We start from the raw sequence: 26,425 nt of genomic DNA on the forward strand, positions 1-26,425 counted from the left end.
TAGCTCACAGGGCACAATTAAATATTAAACATAAAGCTCTCGGGGCAAAATGTGGCCAAGCAACTTCCTTACGAAAATGCTACAGGGTTCTGTCTTCTGTGTTGCCATTCACCCAGTCTGACTGGTGGAACTTCTTCTTGGTAGGTAACCAGTTTCAGAGTCTGCAAAGCCAGTTTGCTTCCAAATGCAGAAAGCCAATCACTGACATATCACAAATGAGGCTTTTTGACTTATCAGATTTCCCCCAGAAAAGGTAAATATAAATTAAATGGGGGGAGGTTACTATAGGCTGGCATTTTGATGACAACAACTTTGTTTTGATGTTGCTGCAAAGAACTTGTAGGCATAAGAAGTACCCATTCCACAATAAGCACATATCTGGTAGCACCCCCAGTCTAACAGAACAAACAAATAGGAATCCTAGTATTTGCTTCATAATGAGACAAGATAAACCTATCAAAATTCTTCACTGAAGTTGTGCTTGGATAACGTTTGTGTGAAAAATTGAAGTAAAACATAACTATGCATGAGCTCTAGTTAGTGCGTGAAGGGGTTAAGACCAGAGAGGTCTATTCCTTGACTCAGGTGGGTCACTTCCCTCTCCTCCATGAGGGAGGAAGTGAAGCTTCTTCTGTTTCCTTTCCTCGCCATGTAATCCACCAGGATGAACTTGGATCAAGTTCAGACCACATGTTTAAAACTATATGCTGTATTCTGCACCCAAAAGTAATCTACCTGTGCTCTTCTTGCTGCTGGATGGAATAACACATGTGGTCTGTTCATTGCAAGAAGGGGGGGGGGGGAGAAAGAGCTTTAAAGATGGTAAACGGTATAAGAGTTTAACACCCTATATTCCATGCCTTCCTTCTGCTCAATTCTGAGAATGTTTTTAACTCTGCTGGGGGCTCTCTCCCACTGGAGAGTGTGCAAAGCCCCATGTTTTGAATCTAGGTGCCCACCCAATTCTTTTGTTAATTACCCACACGTGGGTCAGATATATTTCCCACCACCTACAGTTTGAACTATCCCTATTAGGCTCTGCCCCAGTTCTTCCACCTCTTCTCTTGACTCCAACCCTGACCCATAATACTGGCTCCACCCGGTCTCCAGCTTATCCCTTTGGGAGTGGGGGCAGTATATTTAATTCAATGCTAGCAAACCTATTATTTATTAGGCGGGTCCTTCCTAACCCTGAAAATTGCTGCATCATCCTACCATCAAATGATTGTCATACAAATTCTTATTAACAATTATTGCACTAAATCGTCCTCTCCCTCCCACCTGCAGCTCGCAGTTGTGGTGGATTTGCCATAGTTAGTGCCCAGAAGCAGAACGAGACTAGCTAGGGGCTGGTGGTGCCTGACAGGGATATTAGCAAAATAGTGCTGGCCAAAATAACCCCCAATCTAGTAGTGGGGGCAGAGGTGCTTTTCAGGCAAGTCATCATGACTGGTTTTGTTTTTAAATTGGAGAATCCCTACCAAAGGACACACTAATTCCATGGAACACAGGTAAAAAGCATAGACCTAGAAAATAGCTGCATAAGAAAAGTAAAAGTCACAACTACAATCCCAAGCAGAATTTATTTAAAAATTCATAACTAATGGGATATCAGACATGGTGTTGCTGAGCTCTTTCTTCACACGTGCAGTTTTTTTGCACACAAAAAACAGAACTTACTTCTTAGCTTGTAAATCTCATGACTAACATTCTAGGCTTCTCCTGTTCAGATTAGCTGCCTTGCATATGAAAAGGGCGGGTTTCACAGATTCCTTAAAGTGCACACTTTTACACAAGAAAATGTGAGTTTACATTTCCTGGGAAATGGTATCCAAATGACTCAAAACCAGGACAAAATTATATATAGCTTTTACAGCACAGGCTCATGGAGCCTTATATAAAAACAAATCCTTTTTATAGGATTGGCAACAAAAATACAGAATAATATTTTGGTTGTTTCCCTTTTTCTTTTCTTATTTCTCTTCCCCCCTGCCCCAGATTAGGAAATATCCTGCTTTGGGAATCCAAAAAGCTAGTGACTCACATTTTTAGTGTTTTCAGAAAAATAAAAATGAAATTAAAAGGTCTATATTTTCAAAGGCATAGAGAAACATAATCTTTATAGAAGATCATAAACAAGTACTCTGTTAATTACTGGTGAACTTTGTCTAAAGAAAAACTAACATTTCTAAAGTGCTGCTTGCGGATCTTGTGCAGGTTTTTATACAAAGTGTTGTGGTGACTAATGAAAAACAAATGATTTTTCCGAGAAGTTTTGCTACTGAAGCATGTGGAGGCAATATTGGTGTCTTGCATTTGCAGCTGTTGTTGTTCTGCAACTGACTCTCAAGGCCAAGGGAGATGTTACACTAAACACATGTCATTCACTGCAAACAGCAGCTCTGCCAGTTCACCTCATTTTCTGATGCCGCTGTGTTCAAAATGCTGCCTTTAAAGATAAGTTTGAAGCTTCAGCGCAAGCAAACTGTGGCTGCTCAGGTATGGGGGGGGGGGAGAGATCAGAAAATGTGACACCTGTGTAGTACCAGTGCCGGATATATGTTTAAGCTAAGCAATCTATAGCTTAGGGCCCCACTCTCTTGGGGGCTCCCCAAAAAAAATAAAGGGGAAAAAACTGGATGTACATTTCCAAAATATAAGATAAAAAACAAATAAAATGAAACCTACATCCAGTAACAGTGTTTCGTGTTGTGTAGGCTCCTATGATGTAAGTCATGGGCCCCGCCTGCCGGCCTGCTCCCTCAAATATCATTGGTTTGCTCATTTCTATATAACATTCTGCAAGGACTGGTTGCACGGCAACATGTGCAAATGGCTCGAGATACCTATTAGGTCCATAAATTACCATATAGCATTTATTCAACACAAAAAACAGTGACAATTTGTTGTTGACAAAGGACACCTGGACATACAAAGGGCCCCGTTACCTTCAGTATCTTAGGGCCTCATCAAACCTAAATCCGGCCCTGGTAGTACCACTTGCCTTGGCAGCCAGAGTATACTTGGGACCAGTTTAACGTGATGGTGTTGATCTTTAAAGCCCTAAACAGTTTGGGGCAGAGTTAGCTTCACCTTCACCAATAGCAGATGGCTCACCTGTGAGATTTACTTCTGAGGTCTTTCATCTTTGTCCATGTCTGAGAGCTGACAGCCACCAGGGAGAAGAATTTTTGTTTGCCAGTGCCACACTTACTTACTGGCAGCTTGCTATATTTGAGTCTGAATTATTGTTTCGGTTTTCAAAACTATGTGATTTGATATATTAGTATTATATTTATTTTGGCCCCTTTAAAAGTTTCTAATAGGTTTTGTATTGTTTCTATTTGCTTTGGGACATTTTCTCTGGAAAAGCAGTTCATAAATTTATTAAATAATAGATAAAAATCTATGCATTTGTCCCATACATTGTTGCATGGGACAACATTCTTCTGAAAAAATTCTTTTTAAGAGGCGGTATATAAATTTATTAAATAAATAGATAAATTATGAGGCACACAGATGGTGCTTTGTGGAAAAATCAAGGAGATGAACCTTATAGCACATGTAATTTGTAGAGTAAAGAAAATAAAAATTAAGCTGCTATTCAAATCAAGCCTCCTTCCAATTACTGCTTTCCTGTCTGTCAGGTACAATTATTCTCACCTTTGACATGACCAGAGCTTCTAAGAGCAATATTAGTTTTTCCCTGTCTGCAGTCTATGAAGTGCTGCAAAGCCACTTTGAAATGAGTGCAAAATAAATGAATGCATGCAGGAAGAGAAAACTTACTCAGCTTGAAAGTATCTTCTTATGTTGTCATTTTGAGGCAACTCAAAGTTCAGGAGCACTTGACAAGTGGTAAAATGTATTAGACACACCATGCATGTTGCTTCCTTTGTGAAGAGTGAAAAATTATCTGGAATACAAGGAAGCTGCTGAGCTGGCTTTTTCACCATATGAGAAAGCAAAACCTGGGCAAAAGTATACAGGTTGTGAAGGAAAGTTTGACATCCTGCCATCAAAGCTATAGGTATCTGTTGATGCTTCTGTCCATTCAATTTTGTCAGGCAATCAAATGGGAACAATTTATCAGAAGTTCTTTTACACAATCCCTATTGAAGTGAATGTGCCCTGCATCTAGATTTCAGTGGTGTACTTACACATCAATTAATTTAAATAAGGAGAATTATATCCAATATCTGTCATTATGGATCAAATATAACTTTTTAAGATTGTTAAATATATCATTTTTGGCTGAAAAATTGATTGGTCAAGTGACACGAGGACTTTGGTTTAACTAGTCTTTTGGACATTCCATGTTTTATTTGCAACATACCATATTTTTCCATGTATAAGACAGGTTTTTTTACAAAAAAAAAAGGTTTAAAAATGGGATTCGTCTTATACATGGGTAGTGTTTTCTTAATTTGGAGTCCCCAAAAATAGGGGGCATCTTATACCAGGGGGTGTCTTATACATGGAAAAATACGGTAATTCTCCTGAGCACTTACCTATAATAATACAACTTGGTACACATACTTGGAGCACAATCTTACATTTCAGGTGCAGATACAGGTTTGATCCTCACACCTCCTTTCAAAACTGGGGAGAAAAATTAACATACATTGAAATGCAATGTCTGTCTTGAAGTTTGAAAAAAGAGACTGAAAGCTGGCAAGCACTTTCAAGACACAATTCCAAATGTTAGGTTTGAGTCACAGCTTAGCCATCACACCTACTGTTAAGAGAGCTGTAAGAAGATTCACTGCAATATCCAATATTTTAATACACAACAGCAAATATTATTATATTATATTATTTCACAAATAATACCGTATTTAGAACAAATCAACAAAGCCTAAGTCCAATGTTTACTGAGAAAATGAAGTGCATTCTGAAATTTCTCCCACTGAAATTGATAGGTGTTAAAGAAAACTTGTTGAAGTATTAACATCCAAGAAAGGTTTTTAAATATTCTATATATGAAATAATCACACAATGTTGAACAAAGCCTTGGGGTTTTCTTTGTGTGTGAGAGAGTGAGTGTAAACGTAATATTGAATAGTCAGAATGCATAATAGGAAGAGTACGTGAGCAAAATCCTGACCAGTAAGTCATGTTATCTTTCGGAAGTCAAAATGCAAAGCTCAGGCTAATTTTTATTGTAAGGGGAATAGTTTTCATTTCTGCCAATATATTCTGCTGATAAATTCTGAATTGCTCAAAGTCAATAACCTGAAGATTTAGATTGGACCTTAAGTGGGAATATATAGAGAAACAAGTGCTGGCATAAATTAATAAATGAACATGATATCCCTTTCGACTGATGTCTCGATTGCGCTGGCCTGTGTGAGGTTGCAAAGTTCCAGTGTGTGAGGCTCAGGATATAGAGAGGGACATTAGCAAGTCATTAAGGAAATGACTGGAGAGCAGTCTATGACAAACAGCCAACATCAGCTCATTTGCATTGCTGGGGGTTTCAGGCAGGATGCTACCTGGAGTCAGGGCTGACTTGGATCACAAGGCAATCATTTGTACATATGCAGACCAGAGAATTCCTCATGCTACTGTTGTTATTCGAATGATAATGCTGTATAAAGGGCACGGGAACATCTGTGATAATGGTTCTGAGAATGTAATGAAGAAGGACCAGGGAGCTGTTGTGGTGCAGAACAGGAAAACTGCTAATGTAAATGAGAAACCAGCCGAGGCTCTTGGAGTGATTTTCAAACTGTGTGCTGAGAAGCCCCAGGGTTTCTTGGAAGCGAGTCAGGAGTTCCTCTACGTATTTTTCCTTTAAAAAATAATGTTATGTATCACATTTGCATATGATCCTCCTTCCAAACATCTGTGTATCACTCTGATCTTCGTCCTGGCCATCTTCTAAGGAACTCACGGCAACAGCAATCCTCTGAGGTAGATTAGGTAAAGACAGTGACTGAGCCAAGGTCAGCCAGAGAGCTTCATAACTGAGAGCCTAATGGTGTGTTATGTTAATGGTGTGATTGAGTTTCAAAAAAAATTAAACACAAGATGTGGGAGGGGTGACTGGAGCTTTTTCCTATCACTAGTTGTGCGATTATTGTTGACAACCCCTGCCTCCAGCCTGCAACGGGTATTTAACTGTGTGTGCGCGCATGTGTGCGCACATATACTATGAATGCTAATCACATTATTAACATAACAGGTACATCAGCCCTGAGTGGGGATTCCAAGGGAAGTTTCCCAGTCCATAGATGTGATCATTCTACACATCTGGGGAGCTCAGAGCTGAAACTGGTCCCACAAGAAATCCTGGATTCTGGCACTGAGTACTTCAGCTAGAGCTGCAAAAAGTGCAGAGTCAAGAGCAGGGGTCAGCAACCTAAGGCCCATGGGCCGGAAGCGTCCCATAGAGGTCGTTTGACTGGCCCACAAGTCGCCCCCAAACCAAGCCACCTGCTCATGTGCTGCGCTAAACCGGCGCAGCGAGGCGTGGGGACTCGCTTCTGCGGCCCCAGAAATCACGTCTACGCATGTGCAGAAGCCGGAAATCGCAGGCACGCACACTATCCGGTCCATGGAGCGATATCCGCATGACTGATCTGGCCCAGGCAAGATAAACCTTGCTGACCCCTGGTCAAGAGCATCCCAAAGTCGAGAGGCTTTATCCATGAAACTTGTAGCCAGTTGGTCACAGCAGGTCTTCAAATGCTCCGGAAGTATCTCCCCCACAGGGGAAGATGATGAGCTCTAAACCATCCAAAATAACTCTTCTGGCTGGCTACTGGAGGGTGCCATGGAAGCTGCAAAATGAGCTTTCTTTGCAGCCTGCAGTGCCAATGGTAGGTATGCTCAGAGCAATACTTGTGGCCCTTGCGCTGCAGTCTTTGCTTGGCTTCCTTCATAGCCCAAAGCTCCCCAGAATACCAAGCACCATGAGCAGCTGTGCAGGCCTTCTGCTTTATGCATATGTGGATATATTTCTATCCTGCCTCTCTGTTGCAGAAAGTGACCGCCAACCACCAACCTTCCACAGCTCCAAGGCTCTGGCCTCAACCTTCTTGCCCCATTTCTCTCCCGCTTCTAGTGTAATTGTGTGTGAGGTGCTCCATGCACTGCTCAGGAATCTTCTAGTGGCAGCAGGTAGTAGGGCTAGTGACTGGCCACTGTGGGCAGTCCTCTAAATCATAACTAGCTAGTCACACCAGACTCTTGGACTTAGCTCACAGCCATATGTGTAGTAGACCTTCAGACCTTCACCACAGAATTCTCCTTACTGTATTTCTATGATTTGCCATTAAGAGGGGGTGGGGAACAAGACTGGCCTTGGGGTAATTTGCAAATTAGGAACACACAATGTTCTGCTGTAATCTCACAGATGGTTTTTCTGTTACATTGTAAATGGATACTCCCCTGTCTCCCAATTTATAATCATGTATTCCAGCCAGTTCCACAGGCCTTCCTTATCTGTTTTCTGATTTCCTTTTGTCATCATCCTCTGGAGGCCAGTAAGCATCTCGTAACTGTTTCACAGGTTCCTTCCCTGTGCGATCAGTTGCCTTTCCTGTAGCAGTTCGATAGCCATGTCTCTCCTCTCGCTGGGATTAACGGGCTTCCTCGCCCCTATAGCACTGTATCCCCTGGTGTCCTTTTGAACCTCTATTTTCCATAAACTGTGTCCCAGAATTTTAATGTCCGACTCTGTTTCCTGATGTAGGTAAATCAACCAATTATATCATATTTCATGTCTTGCAGTTTTATGTTTTGTTAACCTGTATTTAGGATGTCTGCCTGGGAAATGAAGTTTGCTTTCTTTCTTCTTTCTTTTCATCAATGCAACATCCCTACTCCTAAATATTGTTCTTGCTCTTTTTACAGAGTAAATGCTTGGCCTTGAGAAATTACGTGTTAATCAATTGTAGAAGCTTTTGGACAACAGGAGCCACAGCAGAAATCGTCAAGAAACAGTCTTTACTGCCCCTAACAACACAGTTTGGAATATGAGGAGTTTCAGTGTGCCACAGCTAAATCACACACACACACACACACACACACACACACACACACCTCAAAGCCAGCTAACTCAGGCTGGTCTAAAGAATACCCCTTTTATCCTACCCTTGATGCCTCAAGGCATTTGCCCATCTTTTCCTGATCTTTCTTTACTGGCACCTCCCTGGGATGCAGTTACTATTCTGTAATTTGGCAGAATTCATCCACTCAAGAAGCTAAATCAGCCCTAAAAGTTCATCCACTTCTGCCAAAAATGGAAATGTTATAGGTGGTTCCCTTTAAAAACAAAACCAAGCAAACAAGGTGCCCAGCAAATCCCCCTGTAATGTGCCAGGCCTTATCTACTCTGAGGGAGCTACTGTGCCTGCAAATTTTAACTACTTCTGTTACAACAAAAAAGAAGTTATATATGTTTTGCTTTTCCCATTATGAAGTGGGGGTGGGAGGAGGAACAAAGCTTCATTATTCTGAAACAGGTTCAGACCTTGAGCTGAACTGGAGAGCCTTTTGTGTCGGCTGTTTTCTGAAGCAGCTAAGTGGGATCTGAGCGGAATCTTCCAGCCAGTGCAGACCCCTCTAGTATCCATCCAAGGCAATTCTTTCCTCATATTAATTTGTAATTTCTTACCTGTGCTGAATTATTGTGAACTAATAACTTACTGATTTAAACATGTTGTTGAATTATTGCAATTTATGACATTCACACCTCTGTTTCGTATACAAAATGACAGAATGGCCTCCTGAGGCAATTCATTGTCATATTGTGCAGAAAGGACTTTTTCAAATCCAGACATTTCTAGCTCACTTAAAGAGAAAGTTGTTAAGTGTTGAAATTCCAAAGAGAAAACCCAGGTACCCAGCCATTATTAAAGTGGTTGATTACATCATTCTTTCTAGTAATTGCTGTTATTTAAAAGAGCCTTGGAGCTGCCTCTCAATGTCAAACCATTTTTCCAAGATATTGACAAATGGGAGTAATATTATTTGAGGTCATAGCTCCTGTCAAAATGAGTACCACATGTCCAAGGTTAAAATAGTAATTCAGAATTTGTTCTGCATGCACCCATTTTACTTGTCATATTTTAATGCCAGGGTAAACCAGGGACTAATCCTGCAATTATAATTAGCCAAGTGCGTAAATCTACTTCAAAGAAATATGTGCTCCCAGTCTACCCATTATAAGCCAGATTTGAAATAGTATCAGTAAAGAGAACCACATCTTATTTACAAACCATTGCCTCAGGGGGCAAAACTCTTCCCTCAGGAGCTGATATTCTTTCTTGTGTACTATCTCTTTCTTATGCATTTTGTGTACAAGTACTCAGCCATTTTCTGTTGACTAGTCTTGACATCTGAACCTCAGGTTGGCAACTATTTTCTAACTATATTTTCAACTGAGGGAGAAATTAACAACGAAGCAGCAGCGCTGAAGAGCCAACTGACTCCCATATATCCTATGGAAGAGAAAAAGGGAAATCTTCCCAGTGTATATATTCAGAGAAACTTTGGCAAAAGCCCCCCCCCCCCCACACACACATGCGCCTTTGTTATAGGAGTACATGATTGCTCCTGTAGTTAAGGTGAGTAGCAAAAATATGCTTTCATCAATATATGCCTCAAATTTCTTTAGCTTTTAAAAATAGCATCCGTTGGGCTAATAACTTGACCTTTAGCATACATAATATACCTACAAAAGTGCCAAATTTCAAGCTGCCACAGATAAGAATAGGTCATAGATACCACAAGTTAAAAGTTCTGAAAATTGTCACTTTGGTCCCCTTTTTCCAGTTTTTATGAAAGCATATCATATATCTCTTTCCAGTCTTGGTAAAAACCACTGGCATAATTTATTCAGGCTTGTTGGTTTGGCGAAGTTCTGGTCAGTGGTTCAAAAGTTGTTAAAGTCTCCTGCCCCCTGTGAGGGCTCATCCAGACTTCCTTTTGCAATGGAGCAGTGGGAAAGCTCTTTAATTCCCCCACCCCCATCATCAACACCTCCCCCATCCATACACTTTTAATTTTTTAAAGGCTGCAACGTATCTTGCTTGAAAACCTCCCACATTAAAATTACTGAGCTGAAATAAATGCAATATGCCACCGGCCCCTTCTCTTCTGAATGTGCTTTGTATTCGCATCCTGGAACACTCCGTCCCTGTAATTTCTGAGAGATTATAAATCTATATTCCACATTAAAACTGCCTGCATTCCTCCAGACGATCCTGCCTCACAGCTCTCAATGGCTTGGCTTTTGCTGAAGAGAATCAGGCCCTATCAGCAGAGTCAAAGGCGATTACATAGCCTCACAGACATTTTGAATTTCTGTGGCTCAATTAAGCATGTACAGCACGCCACAGCCACTGAGGCTCTGTTTATTCAGTGAAAGTGCCCTGTAATTTATTTTAAATAATCCATATTTAACAAATAAAGAGGTCTTTGATGGCCCATTGCTGCAGGCATCCATTTAAATGCTCCATCTTGACGGTCTGTTTTGCTGGTTTAAGTTAAATACCTGACAAAAGCGATTCAGTTTTTTGTGGGGGGAATCAGACCTTGTATGTGTGGTATTTATTTTCCTTTACACCAGTAATCAGTTAGTATTTCTTTTTCTTCCAGCCGATTAGCCATTAGAATGATTAATGTTTTTTGGTTATGATAATAACAAATTGTGACAGCCTGCTATTTCTTTGGGGCATGAAATGCTTAGGAATTGTATTCCTTTTTGTGTAGCGCTAATGAGGAATCGTGTTAGACCTGTTGCATGTGCGCTGAAAATTAAATTTAGATGCTTATGCCTGAAACAAAAAATCTTTTCTTCCCAAAGTGCCACAGATTTAAAGACCTCCCTCCCTCTTTTTCTCTGTTTCTCTTGAACAGCTCAGAATACATTTGTTCCTCAAAGGACCCGGTGCAGCTAGTTTATCGGCCATTATCAAATACTGCAGTCTAAGTCCCTAGTAAGCGGCATTACTTTCGTTAAACTGGAAAACTCCCAAGATGGGTTTTCTCTCCTTATGACGAACAACAGTCATTAAACCACACCTGGGGGAATAGAAGGGGGAGAAAACCAGCACAAGGCTATGTTTTCACAAGAGAGGCAATGGATTTCCTTTGGTTAGACAATTGACTTTTCAGAGTTTAAGGAGGAATACAGTTCTGACAACCATAATTGTCTTGCATGTCTGGCAGCCAAATCATTTAGTTCTATCTTCTCTTCTCCAAATAATAAGACTTGCAAACACCACCAAACTGGGAGGGGTAGCTAACAGAAGACAAAATTGGGATTCAAAATGGCCTTAACGTATAGGAGAACTGGGCTAAAACTAACAAAATGAATTTCAGTAGGGACAACTGTAAGGTTCTTCACTTTGGCAGGAAGAACCAGCTGCACAAATATGAGATGGGGGACCAGGGACCCGGCTTGAAAAGGATCTAGGGGTCTTAGTAGATCACAAGCTTCACGTGAGTCAACAGTGTGATACAGCAGCAAAAAAAGTGAATGCTGTTCTAGGCTGCATCAACAGAAGTCTAGCGTTCGAATCAAGGGAGGTAAGAAGAAAGGAGATTCCTACTAAACATCAAGAAGAACTTGATGACGGCATGAGCTGTTTGACAGTGGAACAGACTCCCTCAGGAGGTTGTGGACTCTCCTTCCTTGGAGTTTGGAACTGGAGGTTGGATGGCCATCGATCATGGATGCTTTAGCTGAGATTCCTGCATAACGGGGTTGGACTAGATGACCCTCGAGGTCCCTTCCAACTCTACAATTCTATGATTCTATGAAACAAGTGAGTGAAACAAACCTACGTGCAGCTTCCTGCAAGGCCCAGCAGGGATCGAACCAGTTCTGTATTCCCCACTTTACCATGACAAATGTTCAAGTTCTGGACCAGAATCCTTCTGGTCTGTGAATCTGGTAATTCCATCTGCAAAACTCTAAGGTTTACTGCACTCCCTCAGTCTAGGTTATTTGATTTTGAAAGCATTCAGTTCTGCCTATCACCTGCTCTGTCCCATATACTTGCTACCAATATCATAGTCTGAGTATTTGACTCTTCCGAAAGTCTTTGCAGCTACATCCAGAACATAATTGCATTCTTGTACTTGGGTGGAAGTTGAATTATAACAGAAATATTATAATGAAGCTGCTTTACTTTTGGTGGATATTTTCAGCTCCATGCTCACTGAAAAGCCACTGTCTAAATCATTCAATGTGAGCAAAACTGGATTCTTTTTTGCATCTCAAACATGCCAGATGATGAGTGGATGGTGACAAGCAAAATGGCAGCTTCTGCTTGTGGTAAACTGCTGAGAGTTACCACAAACTGGCTTTACCACAAGCAGGCTTAAAGCCAGTTGTCTTAAGCAGAGCCACCAAATGCCTCAATCCTTTCTTCCATTGAAATAAATGGGAATTATTAGGTTACGGATTTATTTATTGCCATTCTATCATCACACACCACTCTGCACAATGGCTTCAGAGTGTGAGAGCTAGCTCCTTTCAGTGAGGTTGGAAGGGAAGAGTGGAAAGAAAGTAAGTTAGAGGTGAAGCCAATGGTGCTGGTTGACTAGCACAAGGAACGAAGCAACAGAGTTTCCTTCTTGTTTCCTCTATTTCAGCTTCAAAGCCCTTTCCCCACATGGGTTGAACTGGGGGTGGCAGCTGTGTAGAGCCATAATAATAACAATAATAACAACAATAATAATAACAATATCATAATTATTGCATTTCTTCCACTGCACACAGGTACACTACATTTGTTGTGTCTATGTACATTTCTAATACAATTTTATATAATTGTGAAACTTCATGTCAGGATTAAGGGCAGCTCAGTATTCTGTGTACAGCATGCAACAAACAGATTTAAAATCACAAAACATGCAGCAAAGTGAAGTGTGGAAACATAGGCTGGTAGACCTTTAATATATGCCCTTCTAATCTCCTTCCAAAGTTCCCCTCTTCCCCTAACATAGAAAAAGACGACACATTTGGGAAGTTTAGAATGGTTCACTTACAAACTCTCCAAAAGTCAGATTCATGTGCTTTCCCATACAGCAGCCAGAAGACACAGGCAGTAAAATATGGCTTCATTACAGTGCTGAAAGTTCCCAAATTATTGGTATAGGATCACAAGAAAGACTTGAAGGGCCATGTAGTCTCAGACTGGAGAGAATCGAAGGATTGTCCTTCCTAAGGTGAACTAAGCCTGGCAGGACAGCTTACTCTATGGCATTAACCCCTTCATGCATTAATTTAAGCATGTTGGTTATATGAGACTGGTTATCCCACAACTTCACCTAACACTGCTATGGCTGCATGTCCCAGGAGATCGGTTGTGGTGAAAGTAATCATGTCAGGGAAGCTGGTCTTACATGACTGATCTTTAGAGGAATTCCATCCAAGCTTGAAATAATAACCCATTGAAAGATGACTTGGAAAAACCATTGTTGTTTACTGAATATAAAACCACAAAATACATAATCAAAATAAAAACAACAACCCAATAACGCCTCCCCTCCCCCCGCCCAACCACATTTTAAAAGGGCATAGGACAGGATGTCAATCAAATCAAACAAAGTCCTGATTAAAAAGGAGCATTTTTTCCTGGCACCTAAAGGTAGATAATGAAGGCGCCAGGCGAACTTCCCTGGAGAGAGCATTCCACAGATGGGAAGCCACAGCAGAAAAGGCCAGTCCTAATGTTGCCACTCTCTGGACCTCTCAAGGAGGCAGCACACAAAGACGGGCCTCAGAAGATGATCTCGGGGTCCGAGTAACAGGTTGGGCAACTGGGCCCAAACTAACAAAATGAATTTCAGTAGGGACAAATGTAAAGTTCTACACATAGGCAGAAAGAACCAGCAGAGGTTGGATGGGCATCCATCTGGGATGCTTTAGTTCAGAGTCATATGAGCTATGAAATATGCAGTTTGCTTGCTTGTTTGTTTTTATTTATTACAGCACTTATATGCCACCTGTCTGAGTGATTTACAGTAAAGGTAAAAGATCTGAAATGTAACTGACAAGACAGAAACAAGAAATGTAATGCCGCCTAAAACTCAAGCAGCAGAGAATGAAAATCAATAAAACAAAACTCTGAAGCAGAACCCAAAGCTGAGCAAATTCTAAAAGATTTTAAAAGCCACGCAAAATGGAAAGCACTGAAATGACCACAGAGTGCTTCAAATTTCATCTCAGCCATTACCCTGAGGCAAACCCCCACCTCTGTTTCCTTTCCCCTCTGCATTATGGAGATATTAAAACTGACCTACTTTGCAGGACTGTTGTGCAGATTACTGAAATACAGTGGTACCTCGGGTTAAGTACTTAATTCGTTCCGGAGGTCCGTTCTTAACCTGAAACTATTCTTAACCTGAAGCACCACTTTAGCTAATGGGGCCTCCTGCTGCCGCCGCGCAGCCGCAGCACAATTTGTGTTCTCATCCTGAAGCAAAGTTCTTAACCCAAGGCACTATTTCTGAGTGTGTAACCTGAAGTGTCTGTAACCCGAGGTACCACTGTACTGCATGCAGCTTAAGGACTTGCACTGCTCAGAAGGCACTATATTAATACAGCATGCATATGGGATACACATACAGTGTGTATATTTATATTTATATATTTATATTTATCCCACTGTCTAGGCTTGTCTTGTAACTTCTATCCATTATTATTAATAATAATAACAATAACAATGGAATTGTATTGTTCTATAAGTTAAGTTTTGGGTTTCTCCAGTAATACAGCACTACATTTTTTTTTACTTAATCTCAAAATAAAGACTTGTAAATTCAAAGACATAGTGGAGCAGTTAACTTGACTCTTGACTTAGCCAGATGAGTAGCCAGTGCGTCCGTGAGGGAGAAGGCCTCTCTCCTCCACCCTCCATCTCCCTTGCTCTGTTGCTGCTAGCCATCTGTTGATAATTACTGTCCAGTCTCTGCTGAGAACTTGTGATATTTAATATTTCCTCACCACTTGAACAAATAAGCGATAATAACTGCAAGGTAGTTGACCACAGGAGTAGAAAGATGTATAGCATGAAAGAGTCAGTGTACACCTTGGTTTATGAAAACAACTTCGTTTTCTATTAAGGATTAGGGTAAATCCAGGCCCTTGAGATCTGGGAGAATAGATGCATTGAGTTATACAATATCTCAGGGAAACAAGAGAGAAAGAGTTAAGCTTTTAAAACCACAAATATCAAAGGGATTTCAGAAAAGAGAATAAATATCCCTGTGTTTTTCCTCATGTCAATTTTTCATTTGTGCTGTCTTCAGTTCAGACTAAAAAGAATCTGCCAAATGTTTTGACATTCAGGTTTAAGAATCTTCCCATTAGATAACCATTATTTCTTTATCAGTTTAAAATCTTCCTATAAAACAAAACTGGAGTATATGGCAGTGTAAGGATAGGAGGAAGCAGCATTGCAAATGTGCTTTAAATATAAATGATATTAGATCACAAGAGTAAGACTCAGATCGCTGGGAAACTACCTTTATTGAAGGAAAAGAAAAGAAGGGGGGCATGTCTCTCCTGCATGCCTCCCCCTTTTTCATGTGCATGCTCAGGGAATCGGGCTTTTCCTGCAAAGCTGAAGTGAATAAATCTTATATTAGGCCAGGTTGCTTACCGAAGCAAGACGGTCTGAGTATATTACACCGATCCTGGTCCAACTGCACTGGCTACCAATTAGTTTCCAGGCCCAATTCAAAGTGCTGGTTTTGACCTATAAAGCCTTAAACGGCTCAGGACCGCAATACGTCAAGGACCGCCTCTTTCCCTATGAACCTACCCGGACCCTGAGATCATCTTCTGAGGCCCTTCTTCGTGTGCTGCCTCCTCAAGAGGTCTGGAGGTTGCAACACAAGAACAGGGCCTTCTCTGCAGTGGCTCCCCGTCTGTGGCATGTTCTCCCCAGGGAGACTCACCAGGCGCCTTCATTAAACACCTTTAGGCGCCAGGCAAAAATGTTCCTTTTTACCCAGGTCTTTGGTTGATTTGATTGACATCCTACACACTTTTAAAATGTGTTTTTGTAATGGTTCTAGGGGTTGCTCGTGTGTAAGTTGCCGCCACTCCTGGCTAGGTTACCTGGTTGAACCCTTTCTGTCTGGACAGCCCTTCACTTCGTGACTGTCTCAGTCGCTGGCAGAATCCGTCAGTGGGCGTTTCTTGAACCTCTTCCAGCATAGAAGTTCTTTGACGCCGAGTTTCCTCCTACTCTCCCTGCGCGGAAGTCTTCGGCGCAGGGAGGGTGTGGGCAGCGGAGGACCCGTGCTCTCCCCACTGGTCTCTGGCGAGGAGTCCTGGAGCCCCCTCACCGATTCCCCCATCTGCCCCCCTTCTCCACTGGTGTTACGCTGATTTCCTTCCCCAGCAGATGGGCTGCCTCTCTCCCTACTGGGACCCTCTCCGGCATCCCTCTGGAGCCTTCCCTCCGCCTCTAGCTCCGATGGCAGTTGCCTGACAGTTTTTTGCGGGGGGGGGGGAGTGTTATTGGGTTGTTGTTTTTATTTTGATTATATATTTTGTGGTTTTATATTTTGATTTTGTTCTCATGCCTGTCTAGGAAAATGTGTCCCTTTTTTTTTTTTTTTTTTTTTTTGCTTTTCAAAATCTGGCAACCCTATTATATTCTAACTAAGAACTAATCTTTTTGCCTGGACATTCCCAAATTAACTGACTTTTATGCTGCAATCTGGGTGTTGTTGTACTGTTTTGCTTCACTGTAAAACGCCCTGAGATTTTCTTTTTTAATGAAAAATGGTCTGGAAATATTCTAAATAAATAATATTTTTACAACCCTTTGGTTTACAGAAGAGTTAACGCACTTACAAATTCACCCATGGGATCTAGGTGTGGACATTGTAGATTAAGGTGTCTTCCTAAATATCTGCACCATGTACAGTATTAAGCAAGCTCTATAGTCTCACATAGGGAGATTTAAAAAACTGATGCAAGGCAGGCACACACACACACACACACACACACACACACGAACAGCAGCAGCAGCAGAAATTGAAATTGGCAGGACTCATTTTGACAAATTGTGGGGTTATGGTGAAAATTATTTATTTATTTATTCATTCATATCTTTATTGGGATCACAGGCAGGCAGGGAAAGTTTTCTTTCCTGATACAAAACATAATTCCAAAGCTGCTATTTGTGTTGGAGAGAAACTCTTCCATCAACATGGCAGTCCTCTGGTCCATCAGCAAGAGCTAGGCAAATAAGGAAAAATGCATGCACAGAATTGCACAATGAATTATGGAGCAAAAATGGAAATTGTTTAGGCAGTTAGGTTTTGCAATGCAGAATATAATGGCATGCTGATGATTTTCAAGAGCACACAAAGAACATGGTTTGCTAATTTGAAGCTGGCATTGAAACCATGCAAAAGATGTGGGACATTTGTTAAAGCAGGTATTAAGGGTTTTATGGTGGCTAATCTATATTGTGCCAAACACCAGAGAATATTTTAAGCAGCTGTCTCTAATTTTCCAATTTGCTCAAGCATCAGTTTGTTCGTCAGCCTGCACAGTCATATCTTAGTAATTCCCAAAGGCCTGCACGAGCTTTAGATGCCCAAGTTATCACTTGGGTGGGCATTAAACCAGGCTTACAGCAATGCCCAGCGATGAAGTTTGCAGACCCTCAGTTTCAGATATAACCAGCATTCAAGCAGACTTTTACTGTAATTCAGGCCTATAACTAGGGAAGGTTGCTGCTTCTGGTCTGTGTCAATTTTGCATGTGTATTCATAAATCCATTTAAAGAGAGAGAGAGAGAGAGAGAGAGAGAGAGAGAGAGAGACCCACAAATATTATATTTATACACATACCTAATACTTACCTAATGCATTTTTGTGTAATTTATCTCAATGTATACATTTCTAAAATATTTTATCCTAAAGTATGCACTTTTTTACGCTTAAAAAGAAAAATCAAGATCTTTATTCCATAATTTAGAGAAATGCAAAATCTGAAGGATACTTACAGTATGTTCCAATCCAGGAGATGCAGGACACAAGATTTACCCACCCTGGAAGAGTGGCAGATGAAGGTGATGGACTATATGGAATTAGTGGAAATGACTGGCAGAATCCGAGTCCTGGGAGAAGAGTTGGTGGAAGAAGATTGGAAGAAATTTAAAGACTATCTTCAGAAACACTGTAAAATTAATGAATGTTAAAATGATGTTGGATTGAAAATAAGTGGCATTAGCAACAAAGTTAATGAGAAGATGCAAAAATGAGTTGATAATGGATGAAAATATAGAGTTATAATATGTTAAGATATAGAGTTAAGATAAACGAAAGAGGGTAAGGACTTGCTGATTTGATTATTTAAATGGGAATACAAAAAGGGGAGGTGTGAGGAAGTCAAGGAAACAAGCTAATGAGTTTAAAGTTATAAAAAATGGATTTGTTTTTAACTCTTTTGTATCTATTCGTTTTTTGTATTTTGTATTTTTATTCTTCTTTTTTCTTTTTTATGTATTTTGTATGTTTTCTCTTTTTTTCTTATATTTTTCTTTTCTAACTTCTTTTATGTTTTTGTAAAATTTCAATAAATATTATATATATATATATATATATATATATATATATATATATATATATAAAAAAACAATCCAGGAGATGCAGATTAGGTGAGTTCATTTAAAAATGAGGATCAAGTGAAATCCCCCTCATCCCTTCCCTTTACCTGCAGCATAAGGTAAGACATATAATATATTTATATTTTTTATTATTGAAGAGCCTGAAAATACAATGCACAGTCAAAGGATGTGGGAGAGAGGCCCTGCCCAATGGGCTTACAGTCTAGTTTACAGAACCAAGCAGCAGGAATCAAACGAAATACGGGGCGGAGTATCCAATTTCACCGCCTGAGGCAGAATGGTAATATGCCATCCCACCACCATTGAATCGTCCCTTACCTGGGTCGTGCAAAGAGGCAGCAGTGGTTTCTGGTGAGATCTTGTGTACTCTGCCAGATCTTGCAAGAATTTGGCAAGATCTCACTGGCAGCGGCAGGCGCCACACAAAGGGGCGCCCCCACTTGGGCTTCTGCTGCCCAAGGTGGCTGCCTCATCCCACCCACAGGTGGGCCGGCCCTGACTAAACAGAGCACTTGAAGGAGAAGGCGGCCATAACTGGTTAGCAGGAGCCAGTCAGGAGACGATGGGTGCAGGGTTGCAGGAAGGTCAAGGCTGCCCAGGTGCACCATAGGATTCACTCTGGTACTCCACTGGTGCACCCAAACAGCCTGTGGCTCTCTGTTACCCTACCCTAGCATCAGTTTAGAAAAAGTTCCCCCCGCATGTGACACGGTTGCCAAAGGCTACTTCTTATGCTACTTGTTCTGGGCAAAATTCTAGGCAAGCTGGATGTTTATTTCCGAACTATAGCATTAGAAACTTGACAGGTAGTGACTATATTCAGGTTCCTCCTGGTAGCAATGCCCTTTCATGAGGGTGTACACCCAGGGAATTTTTATTCACATTTTCCCCAGCTCCTTTGAAAATGGGCAGACAGATTGCAATGGGGTTTTGAACAGGATTCATAGAACGATGCCCTAAATGAATGATGCATATCCACTTTTGATATGTCGATCTTCAGGGGAGATCTTACAATACAGTGCGTTTTACACAACTCCTTCCCCTACACTGAAATATATACCAGGGGACTAATCTGGTGTTCTAACTGGAAATATTGAAAATGCAAATTGGCTTTCATTCTAATGTGTCAACATTCGTATCCCCTCACTTTCAAAATCCAAGCGTGCTCTGCTCTGTGTACCACATTGCAATACCTCGTTTTCAACTAAGGTGTTGCACAGAAAGAAAACAAACTTAAAACTAAATAGGATAACCACCAAGCCAAATTCCTCACTTCAATTGTCCAGTACTCAAAGTCCAGTGAAAATAAGAATTTAGTACCCTAGACTTCATATTATTTTAACTTTTTATTGGCTACTATTATTGAATATTATATTAAAATGTTCTTTGAATATACAGTGTGGGGGTCTTTGTAGAAGTGTGCTTTTGTTGTTCCTGATTCCTCCTTTCTTTACATAGATGTAAGAAAACTACCTTGGGTTTCAGAGTTTTCAGTTTCTGCCCTTGTCAATGGGGAACCTTAAAATGGAGGTTGTTAGAGGCAAAAGGTTTGCTCGCGTTGTCTGAGGTGTTGGTTTTCATCCTTGCTTCCTCCGCCCGCTTGGAGAGCAACAAATATTAACTGCTACTGCAATACTTCATTAAACAAATATTTGTGTAAATCACAGTGTGAATATGCGAAGTGCTTTGATGGGCAAAGAGAAGTCGTTCCCCATGTCCTTGTTTCTTGTTTTAAACACAGAGCTGAAGTGCTCTATACAGTGACCTGAGCTTTGCTCTCCTGCTGCTCCAGATCAGCTTGAGTCCCCCGTTCTTCCTTTTATTCCTAATTGGTTTACAGCTGAAATACTGAGCAAAATGCAGACTTTCTGTTACAATGCAGCACTTCTTCTCATGTGCAAGCATTTAGGGTTGACACCTGGGGTTTTCATCCTGGGGTTCTGAAAGTGGCCTCTGACACGGAGGGCAGGCTTTGCCTCACCTTCATGAGATCAGTCACTTACCGACCACGTTCTACTGAATGGAAGGACACTGCTGGAGTTAAAGTGTATACTGAGGCATGCCAAAAAAATATATGTCTCAACCAAACTCCTGTTAACAGGCTTTTGGTGGTGCTACATCATTGTTTTAAGTGACTTCTCTAGGTTTCAACACACTGACGTTTTTGACTGGCTTTATATGTGTGCATTTGCTATACACTGTTTTTTGAGGTATGGCTAAACATCTGTACAGGAAATACAGATAATGTCATGTCATGCATTGCTGCTTAGCTACAATTGTTTATATGGTGAGCTTCCAAGTCATTTTATAGCTTTCATGGTGCCTCCCCCCCCGCCCCAGTGTTGCTGCATAGATTGGTAGAGTTTTTCACTTTCCTTTGAAGATGAAGAATATTCTGTTGTTGTCTTGGAGATCAGACTAAGCCTGCATACACAGGACAGTTTATTCTGGAATCAAGGGAGACTGCATTATTATTCTTTCTACCTGGTTCACACACATTCTAGAACTACCTCATATTTTTTGCCCCTGAAATGTGCTTCTCAACACACTAGTTTCGTTCCAAAAATAAAGTCACATTGCAAATTTGCTTCTGCATTATCCTGTAGAGAACAGATGTAGGCATTCCCAGCAATGCCCATTATGTTGTGAGTGGGCATATATCAAAACCAAGAGAAGGTCTAACAAATGTGTCCTCTAATCAAAGGGAGGGTTTTCAAATACATGTCAATAAACCACAGCCACCCATATGAAGACTGAAAGCAGTGTGGTGAGGAAGAGCACAAGTGATGCCATGTTGCAAAAAAACCTGCATTTTTGAGCTACAAATGGCTTAGGGTGTGCAGCGTTAATACTGAACTGTGGCACTCAGAGCTTTCCTGTGGGAAACGTTAAAGGAAGCTGCAGCCTGTAAAACCCAGAAGAAATTCCCAAAAGTCATAGGACTCTGGTGGCTGGTGTGGTGAGTGAGATAGCATACTTTCAATTACTGTGACCTGCATTCTTTATTGAAAGAAGGGGACTTGATATGTATCTGAGTCTCCTCAAGAGTATTGGCAGAGTAGCTAAATTGGAAGCCAAATCAAGTACAATAGTGGCTCTTGAAATTAAAACAAAGTCCAAACACTTGTTAAAATATTCAGAAGCTTTTACTTGCTTTTTTATAGTTAAAGAAGAATATATGCAACGTATTTACATTCACATGCTTATCCAAGCATGGGCTTAGTTTTTTCTTACTTGAAGATTTCAGCTTCTTCCTTCAGCATTCAGACAAACAGAGTCTTTCTCTCTTCCCAGTCCTTGCATTCAGCCTTCTTCACATTACCCAGCTTGGCCATGCAGTTCCTTCTGAGAAGTTTCCACTTTCACCTTCCTGCAGACTCCTCCTTACTGCTTCTTCGGGAGAACATCAACTTTTGGACTTCTTTCCTTCCCTCACATACATTCACACAGAAACATTAGCACTCCCCTCGCCTATTGCGTATAGAGAGAGAGAACACGCAAATAGCAGCTCCTGCAATAATCCTACTAACATTCACTCTCACAGGTTATGCCATGAGAGAATAGGATCTGTGAGAGAAGGATAAAATCCCAGAGGGGAAGACTGCATTGTGATACGTTAGGAGAGTTCTCAAACAACAGCAGCAAGAATGCTACTAGCCCAGAGATGGAAGGAAGGAGAAATACCAACAAAAGAAGAATGGCAGATGAAACTGATGGAGTATGCAGAGATAGCGAAACTGATGGAGAAGATCCAAAACCAGGAAGATCAAGTATTTTCTAAAGATCGGAGTAAATTTGTAATTTATTTAAAAGACCACTGTAAACAATTAAAATCTTTGGCAGGTATGTAATGGCACTTGTAATGTGGAAATATTTATGGTAATTATGGCTATATAATAGATGGATAATGGTAAAAGATGCAGCAAATAAAAGATGCAGCAAATATAAACTTAAACATGGAACCCATGGAGGAAAGGAGGGAGGTCCAACGGTTCAAAAGAACCTTGTATTTTAATGTTTGAAATGGTTATGTTTTATATGTATATAATTATCAGATACCCAATAAAATTATTTTAAAAAGGAGAGTTCTCAAACAATTATCTTAACACAAATATATTTGCTATTGCTCTGAATATCCATTAAAGATTTCGGAAATGTATATATGTATCCAGAGAAAAAATCCACCTTGTATTGTGTTGATGTTTCAAATGGCAACATATCAAATGGCAAAATCAGTAAAATAGGAAAGGCTTGCTGATAATAATTAACATCTTCATCAGTGCATGATAAAACAAAAATATCTGTACATCTATATCAGACTATTTCTGCACTATTCCAGAATTATAAATAATTATTAAGATGTCATCCTAGATGCTGAAACTACATTTTAAGTGAAGCTATTGCTATGGATTGCTTTTATTATTTTAATTACTAGTTAGTTGTTAGGAACTTAAATTTTCCAAATATGCAATCCACTTGGAAGTTCTCCTGCACAGAGCCCATTAAAATGAATGAGACCTCTGCAAGAGCTTTTTAACTACCGTATTTTTCGCTCTATAACACGCACCTGACCATAACACGCACGTAATTTTTAGAGGAGGAAAACAAGAAAAAAATATTCTAAACGAAACAGTGGATGTATGATTTTTGTGGTTCATGCTGTGGCCACAGACACGTGATCTGACGGTGAGTTTGGGGTAGCCCAATGCAAAAATCCTGAGAATCCATGTGGATCCATGCTTTGTAACCATGTTTTTGCGCCATTGCGGCCCCATGAAACAGTGGGTGCGTGTGTGTTTTTTGGTGCTGGCTGCAGCCATGGACATGCTATGTGATCTGATGGTGAATTTGGGGTGACCCAGTGCAAAAATCCTGAGGATCCATGTGGATCCGTGCTTTGTAACCACGTTTTAAGTGGGGAGGGAAGGAAAAGCACTCAAGGGACAAGGAACACGCGTGGGGTGGGTGGAGAAGGAGCTTTTCGGCGAGCTAAGTGGGGAGGAGGGAGGGAAAGAGCACTGTTGCTTTAAAGGTATACATAAGGTATTTGCCCTGTGCCTGGGGTTTTTTTCCATTTAACAGTTTGCCGCCTCTTCCTTCCGCTCCTTGTTTTGAGGCAGAATAGATTTGAGCAAGTGAGGAGGACTTGGATTGCAGGGGATTCGCCATTAGCTGTGTAAAAGCGCTCCTGCTTGCAGCCTTCTACTTTGTTTGTACACGTGGCTACTGGTATCAGGTTCTGTTTGAGAGATAAGCAGCCACCAGCAGCAATAGAATGGAGCACAAAAAAGCGGTAAGGGCACTAGGACCCAGACAATGCTCAAATCTATCCTGCCTGAAAACAAGCTGCAGAAGTAAAAAAGCACACTCCAGCTCCCGTCCCCAGCGGATCAGCTGAGGGGCGGGGGGGATTTGCATAGTTTTCCCCTCTCCCTCATCCCTTGCCTTCCCCAGCCTTTTTTTTTTACTTCCTGGTTTTCACTGCGTTCGTGGCTCAGAGCTCGAGGTTGGTTTTTTTTTTGCTGCTGGTTGCTTAATCTTTTCCCTTCCCAATCCAACCCCTCCTGTGCCCTGCCGTCCCTCTGCAGCCTCATTGCTCCGTTTAGAGCAAACGTTGCTCCGTTTAGAGAGAGACCTTTGCTAGCTGAGGCTGCAGCAGCTGTGGCTGACTACGCAACGCTTTTAAAAGCGCCTGCTGGCGTTTAACCGCCTGCCTCCTTCCGGCTCGCTATGGCTCCCGTCTGTCCCTCCTCCCGTGTAAGCGGCTGCTTCCCGCTTTGCTGCCATGGCTCTCCTTCACTCCCTCCTCCCCGGCTCCTCCGTAGGTTGCTTTAAAGCAAGCAAACGCTTTGCTTGACTGACGGCAGCCAGGGCTCCAGTCCAGTGCATTCGCTCCATAACACGCACAGGCATTTCCCCTTACTTTCTAGGAGCAAAAAAGTGCGTGTTATAGAGCGAAAAATACGGTAATATGGCAATTCCTTATGGACATGATAGCTCCAAAGCTCACACAGGCTTGCTGGAACATCTGCTCTCTGCCGAGGTGCATGATCTCATGGCCGCTCTCTTTCCCAAAATGGTTTTGCAGGTTGCACACTGCTTACCATCTGGTTCTGCTTCTCCATGTGCTGTGTTTTCAGAATGCCAAAGAAAACGCAGAAGTTAGCAGCTTAATAACAATGGTAAGTTGTGTTTTAGGCAGTTTGCCTAGTCCTAACACGACAGGGATGACAGAATATATCTACAAGCAATAAAAAATAAATAGCAACCTTTGTGACATATTAACTTTTCTTTTGATGGAACAGTCATAAAACCACAGTAAAGCACACTCAGCAGCAATAACAGTGAACATTCAGCAGAACCCTTTTGTAAAAGGAACAATTGTTGCAACAATTCAAACTGCAATTCAAACTCCATAGTGGCTACTCTGAAATATAAGTTACATGGGCAGGAATGTTTGAAGTGTAGGAGCTGTCTCCAGCTAAGAGCTACTCTTAGTAGACCCACTGAAATGCATGGACACAAGCTATTCATGTCTATTAATTTCTATGGATCTGTTCTCAGTATGACTAGCATTGAATGCAACTGTGTGTGTGTGTGTGTGTGTGTGTGTGTGTGTGTGTGTGTGATGGGATATCAGATGTGGAGGGGGGGATGGACTTGTTTGAAAAATAACTGTTTATTTTCTATGGGCAGCAGAAAGATCTCCTGTGAGAACTCCTTTAAAATTAATGGGAAACACGAAGAAGAACGTAAAGTTCTTGTGCCAATCCTATTTTCCGGAGTGCCATACTGCCCAGCAAATGAAAATGAAGCTTACATTATTTCACCCATTTTCTGTGTGTTGGCTTTTAATGTTCTCATGAGTGCCCAGAACCTGCTTTTTAAATGTTTCCTTTGATCACCCTTATGAACGGTCCAGTTACCCACCCCCAGTTTTTACTGCTTGCTGAGGGGGAGGGACAGCCATGAGACTCAAGCAGCACTCTGTCTGGGTTCAATGAATGTACATACTGGGGGGGAGAGCAGGATTACAAGAGCTGGCCCTGCTCTGCTCTACATGTGTTCAATTGGGGGGTGGCAACAGGCCCTACATATGTACAGAAAGTGTTCGCACAAACTGGCTTGTTAACATCGTCATGAGAAGCAGGAACCCCAGTTGTCCACACGGAGCACAGGCATGCAGATTGCCCTGTGCATGTATGGTCTGGTTGTGCCAACTACATGGTAAATCAGTGGTGGGTCTCCTGCCCCCCTCCTCACCCTCCTGTGAATTCCTTGTATCTGGAGTGACCTTTTGTTTTGTTTTGTTTTTTTATAATAATATTTATTAAAATTTCAAAGGAAATACAAAAATATAAAAAAAAGAAAAAGAAGAAGAAAAAAAAGAAGACAAAAAGATACAAAATACAGAAAAATAAAAATAAAAATAGTTAAAAACAAATCAGTCATTCCATATCCTATCTTTCATCAGCCTATTTCCCTGACTTCCTCACACCTCCCTTTTTTTGTATCCTGATTCAGTCATTGTTTCAGCAAATCCTTTCTATATTTTATCTTATAACCAATTAATTAACTCTATACATCCTATCCATCTTTCACCATATTCTGATGTTCAATTTACCTTACTTTATTTAACCTTATCTTACCATAAAATACCTTAACCTTATCTTAGCATAAAATACCGTAAAATACCTTAAAACTTAAAAACTTAATACTTATTTATCCTTATATCCTTTCTGCTAAAGCCAGACAATTTCATTCCAACATTCTCCCTAATATTCATTAATTTTACACTAATTCCCAAA

General features: G+C 41.0%; 2 long non-coding RNA genes across 2 annotated transcripts in view; one reads left to right on the forward strand and one right to left on the reverse strand.

Moving 5' to 3' along the window:
• Positions 1-26,425, reverse strand: part of LOC310770307 — a 473,978-nt gene that overhangs the window by 408,418 nt on the left and 39,135 nt on the right. The gene's annotated exons all lie outside the window — the stretch shown is intronic.
• Positions 149-25,450, forward strand: LOC310770325. The gene is made up of 3 exons (XR_014552072.1): positions 149-253; positions 24,706-24,799; positions 25,314-25,450. It is a non-coding gene; the product is annotated as an uncharacterized lncRNA (long non-coding RNA).

Source organism: Podarcis filfolensis (genome assembly GCF_964270895.1).
Source record: "Podarcis filfolensis genome assembly, chromosome: 9".
In the NCBI taxonomy this organism is placed as follows: domain Eukaryota; kingdom Metazoa; phylum Chordata; class Lepidosauria; order Squamata; family Lacertidae; genus Podarcis; species Podarcis filfolensis.